This window comes from Cheilinus undulatus, linkage group 6 (assembly GCF_018320785.1).
Source record: "Cheilinus undulatus linkage group 6, ASM1832078v1, whole genome shotgun sequence".
In the NCBI taxonomy this organism is placed as follows: Eukaryota; Metazoa; Chordata; class Actinopteri; order Labriformes; family Labridae; genus Cheilinus; species Cheilinus undulatus.
In genome coordinates this window covers 25,219,630-25,233,518 of record NC_054870.1, presented here as the reverse complement: position 1 = coordinate 25,233,518, position 13,889 = coordinate 25,219,630, and positions in this window count along the sequence as shown.

Genomic DNA, 13,889 nt, shown 5'->3' with positions numbered 1-13,889 from the left:
AACCCTGGAAAAAATTATGCTTAAGTCAGAAAACTTTAATGGAAACTTACCAGTTGACAAATGACATATATCTGAAATATTTATAGGTTGATTGCAATCATGCAATCCCAAATTTCAGTTGGGGTCAGGAAGTGGGAGACAGCCATTAGAAATGAATGGGAACAAAGGGAAGTCAGTGCTTTACAGCTCTAAATGAATGTCTACGCTGTAATTGTTCAGAAAAATTATACATAGGCCTATTTAGAGATATTGCATGCTTTCTTTTGACTAATAGTTTGCTTCTGAAGGTTTCACCCAAATTCAAAACATCTATTACTTTAGAAGGAGGATAATTTTTTCAACTTAATTAAACAAGAGACAGTGGGTGTAACACTACTTGCCCATTTATACTAATTGTCCCCACTTTGTTTCCTTATCCCCTTTAGAAAATGCAGTGAACACAAATGTATGTGCATTTATGCAAGAAGCTGTGCCAATAAAAGACTCAAAAACCTATTTTCATTGATATAATTGTATAAACATCCATGGTTCTATAATTCATTGCCCCTCTCACACAATTTGACAGATTAAACCTCTGAGGCATTAAAAGCGGTTTCATTTTTGCGCACTTCTGCCTTCTCAGCACTTTGCCAGGTCAGAGATGTTGTTAAGGAGGCAAGGCCGATCTGAGCTGGCGTGAGTCACACGAGCTCTGGTACTTATTGCGGCTGAGGATTTGGACGTAAGTAGGAGCAGAGTGACCCAGGGCAAGGGTGATGACTCAAGATGGGATTGTGACAAAGAAAAATTATTTATGTACATCCTCCAGGTGTCAGATCATGACTTCAAATGCGTCCATGACAGAAACCTAAGTACAGTTCCTATACCACAATCTCTCTTTGACTGGTTCCCTGAGTACTGCATAGCAAATAAAAATTTAAACAATATGAAATTAACCTTTAACTGTGCGTTTACTCAAGCTAATGTAATGTTACAAAGTTTAAGTTTGACCAGGGAAAATCATTTAAAGACAGAGGTGTCACTTTTAGCATTTTAGCATCTGTTAGCCACATCAGCAGTGAGACCATTCAACAGTGTCATCACTATGTGTCATACTTTGGCACCAGGCAACAGCAAGACAGGTGGCAGGAAGTCATTTCAGTAATTGGTATTAATATCATCACCCCGCCCCTGCCTCACACACAAACACAAAAACAGTTTCTCATGGTAACACACTGCTCCTGGTCTGTCAGTGTCAGAGGAACATGCAGTTTGGGTGTCTGAAATAGGCCCTCCTGCACAGCTGGGGCTGCAAATTACCAGCTAGTTCCTGTTTGTAAACACTCATACCAAAGCTAGCTTGTGTGGTTGTCATGCTTCATGTTGGCTGACTAATGCTAAACGTGCTATAAGTCCTCTGGCAGCAATCAAGGACGAATGCTGGCGCTCTGATCATGGGCAGAGGGTGATGACAATGTTACACTTACTGACCAGGCCTTTGATCTTATACAGTATCTGCTGATACAGGTCAGTGAAACTCCTAAAGAACTCTTGCTGGGGGAGTCATTTACTTGTTGTCTAATTAAAGGTGGACCACCCAGAAATAGAGCTTCCCATTGGGAGATACTCCTCAATACAATTCAGCTGGGTGCAGATAATGCAGAATGTGCAATTGTCATTCATTGCTTCTTATATAACTTATAGTTTGTGCTATAAATGGTAATAACCACAGTTACCAAAGCAAAATCAAACAAAACAGTCAACAACAAAATTTACCAACATTTGACAACATGTCCCTAACCTAATATTGATTTAAAAATGCTGTTAAATAATCAAGCATCTGTAGAATTGATAGCTTGTATAATTTCAACCTTTGCAAATGTATTTTTAAGAACAAAAAAGGACAGAGTGAAATACCAGCAGGCTACAACAGCGACTATGGCCATATTATTCAATGAGCACATAAACCCCAGTTTCCACAGTGGTGCATCTATGATAGAAAAAAAAAACAAACTCTTGAACATCACAGAAAGGGCGGGGTGGGGGTGGGGGGTGGGGGGGGGGCACACCCACTCCCCCCTTCCCACTGCCCCTTATCAGCCACAACATTATTATAAGCTATTGTAACGCAATTTTCAGGCTAGGCAGTAGACTAGGCTACGTTACACACTTTAGCAGCAACAGAAGACCTGTTCTTAAAGGAGCCCAAGGTGTGAATGAAAGAAGCAACAGACAGTATTTGAGGGTTTTTTGAAATGTATTCAAAGAAAAAGGCAAATAATTAACAAAATAATAAACAACAATGACCAAAATATTGCAGGTGAGTAGTAGGGGTATTTGAGTTAAAGTTCAGAAACTGCAATTTTATTAGTTCTGTTCAAACAGGAAGGGAAAAAAATAAATAAATCCAGAATCTGTTGTGCAGTAATTGTTCAAGGTCCACGTCCAGGAAACGCAGTTAATCAATATCAGTCCAATGTTCATGAGTTATGGCAGGGATTAAAATATACAGTTCTGCCCTACCGCACTTTCCAGCTCACCATGTAATGGAGTTGAGTTGAGTAGCAGTACTGTTGAGATGATAGTTGAGGTGATAGTTGAGGTGATAGTTGAGGTGATTGTCCAACTCAAAAACCTGACCTTGATAGCACGAGTTTAAACTCTCTACTCCACGCGCCGCCCGGTCAGAAACGTGGATGCAAGTTCCGAGAGTGAAGTTTGAAACGTGAAAAGTTTGAGAGCAGGAGCACTTTGTTTGACCGACCATGCCACAGCAGAGACGGAGAGGGAAGTACACTGCATGACCCCCAACTTTAAGGAAGTGGGGAGTTAGGGCAGCAAACAGGAAGTTGACCCGCTGCAGTAAAAGCATCTTCAAATGTGGGTCACATTATCATGTCATATCCCTTCTGGGTAGACCTACAGTAAGTTACCTGAGTGTGAAATGATAATATATGATCATGTAGAAGACATAATATAATTTATTTTGATCTCAGGCAAAAGCACTACATTAGCCACAGTCCTAGAGTATCACTGTAATGTCTCCTATTGATGGAGCTGCAGATTTCAGCTGTTGACTGCTACAAGTGATGTTAATGGTTTGGGAAAAGGTGGGTGGCAACTGTAGAGCTCTATGGTGTTGACCAGTGTTGGGTGAAACATGGTACACAGTACCATGACACAAAGTAACAAGACCTGTGTTGTTGACATCACTCAGATATCCCTATGCCTTTTAGCTGCACTTTTAATAGCGCTATGACATTATATTACACTAATGTAAGAATATGTAGGGTTTAGTACAGTATTTGTCATTGGCAAATATGTAATATAAGATCTCAGGTGAAAAGGAGTAATGCAAAAGTAATGTAACTTGTAGTATAACTAGTTACTTTAGTGGTGAGAAACTAAGTAATGAAACACATTAATTTTTTAGGAAGTAACTAGTAATGTGTAATGGATTACTTTTGAATAACTACCCACACAATGTTGAAGACAGATGGCAACACAGTTGTCACTTAGCACACAACCAGCTAGGAGAAACTGAAAATTAATATTCAATTGCAGCAGACGGTTTTGACCTGTAGAGGGCAGTTGCCATGCTCATTTTAACTCAAAATGCAAAATTTTAAAAACTGTGCAGAAATTTCAAAATCTGAACCCTAACTAAATACGCACTACTAAATCCATATACATAGGTTTTCATTTGAAAAAAGTGGTCTGAGAGTTTCATCACTTTGTAAGTATGATATGTGTGCTCATTTGCCATACTCACCAGTACTCAGCTCCCTCACAGTGTGGCTCTTCAGACTATCGAGTGGTAAAATTCACAAGAAGTGCTATGCAAACAGATACTTTTTACAGCACATTAGGCAAATAGGTATTACTAAAATCACTACTGATGAAGTCTTGTGACAAGGAGAGGCTGTGCAGTATGTTGCTAATGGAATTCTTGTGCAGGGTATACAGCAGTGTTTGAGTAGTATATAGTGTACATATGTAGTATGTATGAAGTAGTACGTTGTTTCTGGTACTGCCTTCGTCATCTAAAAGTCACTACCGTCTTTTTTGCAGCCAACAGAAACGTTTGTTCCTTCCCTCTTGCCATAATTCTTCATTTCCTCTGAGAATTCCAGTATTCCCACTCTGCAGCTTTTAATCACTGAGTTAAACACCGTCTCACTCTATTGATTTAACCCAGAGGGTGTGAGAGGAAAGTATTTTTGACACTTACTATTTTTCCACCTCAGATGAGGAATAATTTAGGGAATGACTTCAACAAAGGAGACATTTTGTTTAAGTTAAAGAAATTACAATGGAACAATTAAAATAAATCTCCAGCTGAACTTCCATTAACCTCAGCTTGGTTTGAATTTCTGCTCTGAGGGCCCCAAGGATGAAGGCCCTCCATTTGATTTATACCATCCTCCTCTTTGCCACAGTAAAAAAAAGAACTAAATATATAATGCCACCTCTTTTCTGTTCCCATCTCCTAGCTCAAAAACTTCCATTACTTTCTGAAAATCTACCAGTAAGGGCTTAGAGCTGCAGCAGCTGGAAGGAGGTGTTTGGTTAAATTTGCTTATTCAACTGTAAAAAAAAATGTAGCAACCCAAAATGTCATCATCACTGTAAAGCCTCGCAAACACTATAAGACCGATGTTGAAAATAGAAGAAATCCATCACATGATTACACACAATGATAGATTTAACAGCTTTGTCCCTGTAATGGGAGGAGTTAAGCAATGTTTGGCTCAGGCATGTGGGAACAAAGACTTGGCCTACATGACATTATACAAGCCTGTTTTCGTAATTTAGAGGGAAATCTTGGGCAATGAGTTAAAAACACAGAGGCTCATGTAAAAGGGGGGTAGGTTGGGATTTTAAAATTAATTAAAACCAGAAAACTATTTTTAAAAGGTGCTATGGTTCTTAAAATCAAGGAGTGAGCTACTTGTTAAAACAAACGAGGAAACAGTAAGTAAGGTGCAACCAGGGACAATTTATTTAGAATAATCTGGACAACGGAAGCAGTGCCTGTTTAAAAATCTGGTTTTCTAAAATGTCTGTTAAAGCTATGAAATCAGTCTTAAGAGCAGCCAAAATCCAAAAGTGCAAGGCAGGAATCCCCCGAGGCGGCGGGCTTCCTTCCCTCAGGCCTCGTCATCCGCACTCCCCCAGTGGCACCCCAGTCCACCCTAAGGGAACACAGAACACAGCGGCAGTGGGGGGAAACAGGCAACACACACTCGTGGTCCACTCTCTCTTTTGCCAAAGTGTTACTAGGTGGTACTTACGCGCCGGGCAGAGCTCCTCGCTCTGCCGCGGTCGCATCGTAACACTTGGACTTTCTGGGATCCATCGAACGTGTTCTCCCCTGCACGCGTCCTGCCGTCCTGTGGGTACCTTGCTGCTGTGTGTCTCTTTTCCTTGCTCTCTTGATGCTCCACTCTGCTGCCCTGGACATCGCTCCCTGTTGCTCTCTTTTGTTGCTTGCTCCTCACCTTCTGAAAAGGGCAACCCTGAGCTGCCACTGGCTGTAGTGGTCCCCGCTCCTCCCTGCCATTGGTTCCTCAAACTGTCAGTCAAGAGAAGCATGCATCTCCGCAGGTGTGGGCAATAATATAAAACAGTCCAGTTACTGCAGCCGGAAGTAGATTAAAAACCAATTTCAACATAAAATCATGCATCTAAAATATAAATAAATGACTCAAAATATGAAAACTGATAAAACACTAGAAAAACAAACAATAAAACATGCATTTTAAGACGATACTTAAAAAGTCTACTTCTGCTGTATGACACTCATCTTTCTTGTAGCCCTTGCAGCACTTTACACTGAAGTGTAAAAAGGACACATTCTCCTCTCTTATTGGAGGAGACTTTAGCTACTCTCACACTACCTCACTTTTCCGTGTCTGTTACGCCTTCGTTCCGCAACGCCGTTCTGTATGAAAGCGACCGTTCTGCAATCTTGCCCCACCTTTGATCCGGATCGAGAGGTAGTATCAGAGCCATAACAGACTTTTCTGCAATGAGTGTGAAAGGACGTCAGGGCATTCTGCAACGGCGAGTGTGCGCTGCTGTCTCCATAAACGGGAGATTTAAAAAACAGCGCGGTTTAATCGAACGGCATTCCATCTGAGAAAAATGGGGGATAAAACAAAGAATAATGTGGATTAACTGGAGAAACTGTGAGGTTAGAAAGCTGATCACACTCTCTACAGGAGAGGAGAGAGCAGACACACCTCTGCTCACAGCAGACGTCTTGGACCATATCCGGTTAGGAGAGCTACAGACAGCCCCCGGAATCCAAAGGAGGACATTGAAAGAGCTTGTCTGCTGCCCCCAGAATGACAGTAGAGCCTTGCTTTCATTAGAAAGTTGAATCCTGCTGCTGTACTACTTTAGTCTGCAGGAGAAGCACCCTCAAATCTGTGGAAGAGTCATCAATGCCCTCTGCCCACTCCCGGATACAGTTGGACACTGATTTGAAGTAAGAGGCTTTGATCTTGGCAGAAAACTGCAGGATGTGTTTCATGTCCATTTGTTGAAAGCTGGATTTGTTGTCCTGTTGTCTCTGCTTAGGTGTTGGTGATTTACTTTGCTGTGTACATTTATGCCCAGCGCAGTGCCTTCATCCACACAAACACTAGTGTAACTGCCCTAGAATCACACACATTTTCATCACGCTTTGCTTTGTAACTACTACTTTGTTGTAGTTTAGTCTTATAGTTATTTGTCTGATTAAGTGCCATTGATAACAATGATGCTGCTTTGCTTATTGAATTCTACCGTGAATACAAAGACAGGTTCTCTGTGATAACTGTGCTCCCAGTTTAAAAACAGTTGGTTGGGAGGGCCATTTTCTGGTCAAATTTAAGGTGCAAAAAATTCACACCTTCCACACCATTCATACAAAACAAATTCCCAACTCTCAAGCTTGAAATCCAAACAGTATTATGTTAAGTTATTCAGCATTTGGCAGGCTTTACTTTTTTTCTTTCAAAGCTAGGATACATTACACGACCCAAGCTGGCAGTTAGCAGTTTCAAGATTTTTGTAGGTAGAAGAATGATATGTTTTTGGCTGAGAACCTACATTTCTTTACCTTGGTCTATTTTTTTCAACTCTTTGAACAAAAAACAGTTAAGAGGATGAGCGACTTCTAAATAACACTAATAAATCTAAACTCAAATGTTTAAAGACAAGAAAAATATTTCTTGTAGCCTACAAGCCTACAAGTTGTAGGGCATTTAAAGAAATATTATTGTTTGGTCTTACCAAGTTTAATGCATGGATCACATCCCTAAAGTGGAATATGAAATGCTTTCATTACATAATTCTTCAAAAACATGTTTTCATTAAGAGACATCAATGTTTATTGTTGTTTACTACAAATTAAACCAAAAAGCATGCAAGCATGATGACTTTTCCCCTTCCGGTGATAACTACAAGCAACTCCAAACAAATGTCACTCCACATGAGAATTACATGACTCAAGGGCAAATGTTAAACATATTTCACCCACGTTTCTTTTAAGTCTGTATCAGTCCTTAAATCAGCTGTGTTTATGTTTCCATGGACACACTGATGTGGTCAGAGGAGAGTCTTTTGGCTGCTGTGATTGCTATGTTCTGACATTAACTCCACTCTGTTGGTTCATGTTTCAGCCCTGAAGGCCAGAGAAATGTATAAACACTCTCAAGGCGACACACAGCTTCCAATGCAAACACAGAAGGACAAGAACAGACATGAATGACAAACACACAAACAAAGACGCACAAATGTCACCTTTGACATTAGTGGACACACACTAACTAGAAGGAGGAGGATACTGTGGTGTGGGTTGTGTCTAGGAAAGGCTGTTTAAAATGTAAATGAGTAAGTTTCAGAACACCACAAAGACAAAAAAAATCTATTTTCTCTTGCTCATTTGTGATTCACTGGTGAATCTTGGTCAGGATTATGTCAGTAAGGCAAAGTGCAAGTACAAAAATAACAGTATATATTATTCAGTCAGATGATATAGGAGAATAAAGAGGAAAGTATGGAGGCTTTTATGGCAAGCTTGGAACTTGGGAGTCTTTCTGGGGTCTTTAAAGATTAAATCCACACCAGTAACTCCGACATTAACTGCCTATCATTTTTAAAATCAAATTTCAATTGTTTCTGCCGCCAGCTTTGCATTAGCCACCATATTGCTTTCTGTTGTCACGTCATAATGGCAAGAAAGAGAGACAGAGAGCCTGTGATATGTCCCCCTGTTTCACTGCAGACAGGAACTACTTTGAATAATAGAAGAAACAGAGCCAATTCACAGAAACACAGGGACTTTTTTTTGTAAATATGTGAAAGGTTTCGTCACAGAATGATTTTTTTTCCCCATTTTGGTCCTCAAGAGATGGTAGAACAAGTTCATGCGAAAAAAAAAGAATCATTTGATATTGTTCACTGTGACACATAAGAATCTTTGAATTCTAATTTATGTTTAATTTTTCTTTTGTCTTTGTAACTCATAACTTTTTTGTTGTAATTCAAGTGACATTACTGCAGCACACATATTCTTAAAGCCAGGTTGTCTTGTTTTTTTTGTTTTTGTTTTTTAGAAAAACACAGCTCTAATGATCCTAAATTTTATGGAAGACCTGCAACAGATCTCATCACTGTAAAAGGAGCTGTTTAAGAATCTCCACTTGACTCTTGGTTCACCTTTCCACATACATTCCTAAAGTGAATCTGCTGTAATCTGCTGGATCAGATAATTGTGCTTCTTTCATTTATGTTGGAAGCTGCAATCTGAACTAAACTAACAGACAATTCATCATAAATAGTGATCTAGCTTCGTGTAATTTCAGCCTGGGCACCAGTGCATCCTTTCTTATCTCATAATATCGTATGTAAAGCTTGTATTGTGTTTGAGCATGTCTCTGTCAGGAGGTTGACTGTGAATTGGTGAGGCACAGGTGCAGTGGAAGAGAACAGTAGAGCTACAAATGAAGCAATAAATCAACAATTCCTGCGGTTCTCTTATCTGTGATCAGCCACCTGTCCAACTCTCTCTGACAAACACTAATTCATACTCTTTAGCAAAGATGTCAACAATTATAACACCTGAGGTCACACTGACACCATTACAACTTTTGTCAAAAACATCTTCCTGAAGAAAAGTCAAAGAGTCAGCTGACTTTATTGCAACTGCTCTGCTCTAAAACTTTAGTTGTAATCTTATCAAACTAGGAGCCATTATTGATATAACTGCAACAGAAACTAACACTTGAACAAAAGTAGTAGTTCCCATGCTTTTTCTACTGGACCCCTTTGACCTTGTTGTAGAGTGATTGTATTTGGCCTTGCCATGCGCCCATGTCTTTACTTTGACCCCCCCCCCCCCCCCCAAGGGACTACAATCACCCTCTTTTGGAATTGCTGGACTAAAATATGAACTTAAGAAATCATAGTCATGGTATCATTACACAATCCAATTCTCATGAACACAGTTTCTCAGTAATGTCTATTTTATTGCATTTGGCACAAACTGTCACTTGGATGCATAAATAAACAGATCAGGTTTTGGCAGCCAAATATTAAGTAACCTCTCTGTTTCACACAAACTTGTCCCCACACATCTTTCCACACAAACCTGATACAGCAAAGTCTATACACAATCCTAGTCTACCTTAAAGAGTTGAACCCTCATTGACTTTAAATGTGTCAGGCATGCTGTCCATAAGGGCTTGAGATGGTTTTTAAATGAGGAATGAGACACAGTTTCATGACATCTCAAGTTATCTGAAAAAGGAGGATTTTGATTTTACTCTATGCAAACTGACAATCACTATATGGATGAAACTATTTGACCATATCTACTCATCACTGAATTCACATGTTTTAATCAGACCTGTTGCTACAGGTGTATAAAATCAAGCACTCAGCCATTCAGTCTCCATTTGCAAATATTTTTAATACATGAGTTGTTCTGAAGAGCTCAGTGACTTCAAGCATGGTACTGTGATGGATGCCACATTTGCAACAAGATGATCTGTGAAATTTCACCCCTGCTGGATATCGTAGTCAACTGTATGGGTTTTATTAGAAAAAGGAAGCATTTAGGAACAACTGGAAACGTATTCTGTTGAGTGACGAATCATGCTTCTCTGTTTGCCAGTCAGATGGGTGAGTCTGGGTTTGGTGGATGGTGGGAGAACGTCACCTGCCTTACTGCATTGTGCGACATTTTTGTGAAGGCTCTTTTCTATTCCATGACTGTGCCCCAGAACACGAAGCAAAGACTTTATAGACATGATAAGACTGGTGTGGAAGAACTTGACTGGCTCACACCGAGCCCTGACCTCAGCCCCTCTTTGCACCTTTGTGATGAACTGGAATGGGGCCAGGCCTTTTTGTCCAACCTCAGTGCTTGACCTCATACATGCTCTACAGAATGAATGAACACAAATTCCCACAAAAACACTCCAAAATCTCATGGAAAACCCTTAAAAAGAGTGGAGGATGTTGTTGTGGATAAACCACAAAATAGATGGCCTACATTTTATCACTAACACATAAATCACATAAACTTGTTTGCTTTTTTCTCGATGCTATCGATGTTTTGAGGTATTTTTGAAATAAAATTCTATTGATAGCTAGTTTGGTATACTGAGATTTTTAACATACACGTTACTAGGATCATTTTAACAGTAAAGTCTGCAGTACAGACTCAAGCAGAGTGTGTATTTGGTGTTGTAAGGCTCACATCCCGGCTTCCCCATACCTGATGATTAACAAAAGAGTCATTCACACACGTGGGAGGAACGTTCTCCAAAGTCTATGAGTGTTAAAGTTAGGATTGGGTCTATAGCAGTGGTGGGCAACTGGCAGCCTGGGAGCCACACATGGCTCTTGTTCTCACTCAATGTGGCCCACAAGTCGATTTCAAATGTCAAGACAGTGTACATGTGAAGAAAACATGATAATATCCTCCATGAAAATATGAAAAATAGAAACATTTCAAGTATTATTTTTGATTACTTGTATATGTTGGCTTCTTTGAAAAAATAAATTGAGTTACAACTAGCCACAACTATTGCTGTGAAGATCCTTTAAATGCATCATTGAATGTAGAAAAAAGGCAGTTAAGCATGTACAATATATACTAAAATTACCAGTATGTTTAATGCATTTGAAGGCAGTTTAAAATATGTTTGTTTAATAAAACGTGATGAGAGCCTTTTTGTTCCATATGTAAAATTATGGGTAATTATAACTGTTATATTCAGAGTATCCTACAATTTGTACAAATTTGGACCTCTGGCAGTGAGAAAAAAAATGCAACCCTTTTAGAGACCAATGTTGCCCTTCTCTGGTCTGTAGTAACAATCATGCTCTATTGAAGAGACAGAGAAAAAGACAGCTATATGTGATCATGGCTCAACCTTTCATGTTCAGTGTTATCAGGGTGAGGTAGCCCGTGTTATGCAACTAAAGTGTTTTAGTTGCGTAACCAGAAACAGGAGCTCTAACGCAAGTCACAGGTAAAGGCCTTAAAAATCTCAAATGTTACAAATTAAGGGTACATAGTTTAAAAAATGTAGGCCTTTATCTTAAATTGAGCAACAGTATGGAAAGTTCCACCAATGTGGCTGCTAGCCAGGATATTCTGCCTTCTCTGTGCTTTGATTTTAGACGTTTTTTGGTAACTTTAGTGGAATTTTTAGGAAAATAAATTACAAAATAGTTGCAAAGAACATTTACAATGTATAACAATTATCTTTTAATATGCTACTCTTACTAGAGTCACTATCAATCCCTGAAGCTTTCCAAAAACAGCTAACAAGTCTGATCATGGACTGACTGATCACCAGGTCTACTACCTCTGTTCCTCCACTGCTGTTGCTGCTGCTGCTATGACCAGAGAGTCAAATGTGATGAGCCAGTTCTTGTCATGTGAGAGGGCAACATGCAGACAGAATCTGGGAGTACAGAGTGCATTGCACCGCTACTGAAACAAGTATCATGTAGGTTACAACATGCTTGTCATGCTCTAATGTGTGGATATGAAGACAACTGTTGGGGGAAGCATGTTCGGACCTCATTATATTTAACTGAGTGACACACATCAGTGATAAAGCAGATCCTTTGATACAGAGATGGATATCTTAGTTTTAGCCTGTGCAGTATTGACGATGTTTAGATTTTTCTCTGTCAGGAGAGTTGAAGCTAGTGCTGCCTGACCTGTCAGCATAGCACCCTTCATTTCAGTGTGCACCCTAAAATAGCCCCAACGACAGATGTGTTCACATTCAGCCAAGAAGAAGCATTAAGTTCATTTAAAGTGTCATACATTTCTGAATATCAGTGCATTTTGTTGATTTATAACAACCACCTTGCTTTGCCTCTGATGTTTTTGGAGGGAAATGAGCGGTCAGAGGGCTGTGTGGAATTTAGTGGATTCGACTTTAGCACTTATCCATCGTTCATCACAGTGAGTCCAGGCGCTGCAGTCACAGAAAACTGTCTCCACTCGCATTTAGCAACACAATTTACCTTTGCCACTTTGCATGCAGAGTCTATTTGTCACTTTAATCTGGGTACTGTGCGTTCATCTTCCCTCAGTCAGTTTAATGCACACGGCGGTCGGCTGAGGCAGTCCGTCAGCTCACGGCTGAATTAGAGCTCTAACGAGAATTAGAGGCACATTCTTCACTAAGATACATGAGCACACAGGCACATTTGCATACACAAACACATTTTGACCACATCACACACACTAGTGTGCACTCATAGACATACAAACACGCACAGAAGAAGTGACACATTCATGCAGCATACAGTAATCACTCTTAGCTAATGCAGACACAGTGCAGAAAGGCCACACACTCACCATTACCTTCATCCTCCAGCAACATATCTCCTTATACATAACTATCTGTTTTATTCCCTGCATTTATAATTCGGATGAGTTACTGTGTTATGGAAGGATGCTGAGGCCAATGATCAATATTTAAGAAAAATGTCCATATAATTTTTAAATGTTATTGTTATGACACCTCGATTCAAACGTGTTCTGTAGAGTTAAACCCTTCTCCTCCCAACATATTCAATAGACAAGATGCATCCCAGATGAAACCAAAGCACAAAGCACACTCATAAGTAACAAAAGTCCTTAAAAAAACAACATAAAAATTTTTTATGTTGTACAAAACCCCAAATTTTGAAAGTCTGCATGATGCACCTGTTGCTCCAGTTTGAAGACAGCTGACATAGTCATCTCACAATGTAAGAATAGAGTAAAATAAGGAAGCAGGGCAAACATTAACCCACTTTTCAGACATTTTCAAGTATTCATGAATGTGTATTATTAGTAGTAATGTTGGTATTAAAAAAGAAATCACAAGATATGAATTAAAAAAATGACTGAAGTAACTGAGTAAGGTGCTATTTGCAGCAGTGTACAGGAAAACTGGAAAGCTGATCACAGTCAAATCAGCTGCTCCTCACCATTCATCCGAATTTCAGGAATGCTTGAAATTTTGGTTGCATGACTGCACACTCTTCTTCACTGAGAGCAGAGCCAGAAATGATTACCAGAATTAAGACTTTTTCCCCCTAAATCCATCTGTTTAAAATCCCAATGTCAGAAAGCACCGAGCAGGCATATTTGATGGTTTTCCCTCTTATCACTAAAGATATGAACAAGGAAAACATAGGTAGGAAACATCTGCAGACCTACAGCTGCTAGGAAAAGTTTTTTTATGCTGTAGCCTACTAACCAGTGTAGGGGCTTTTAACTTGCTGAGCAAGGAGGCTGAAATACCCAGACTGGGTAACACAGAGATTTCACGGATTTGGGGGTACAAGAGCGTGAAAGTTGTAGAGCAGTTCACCTACCATGGTAGTGTAATCTATCGATC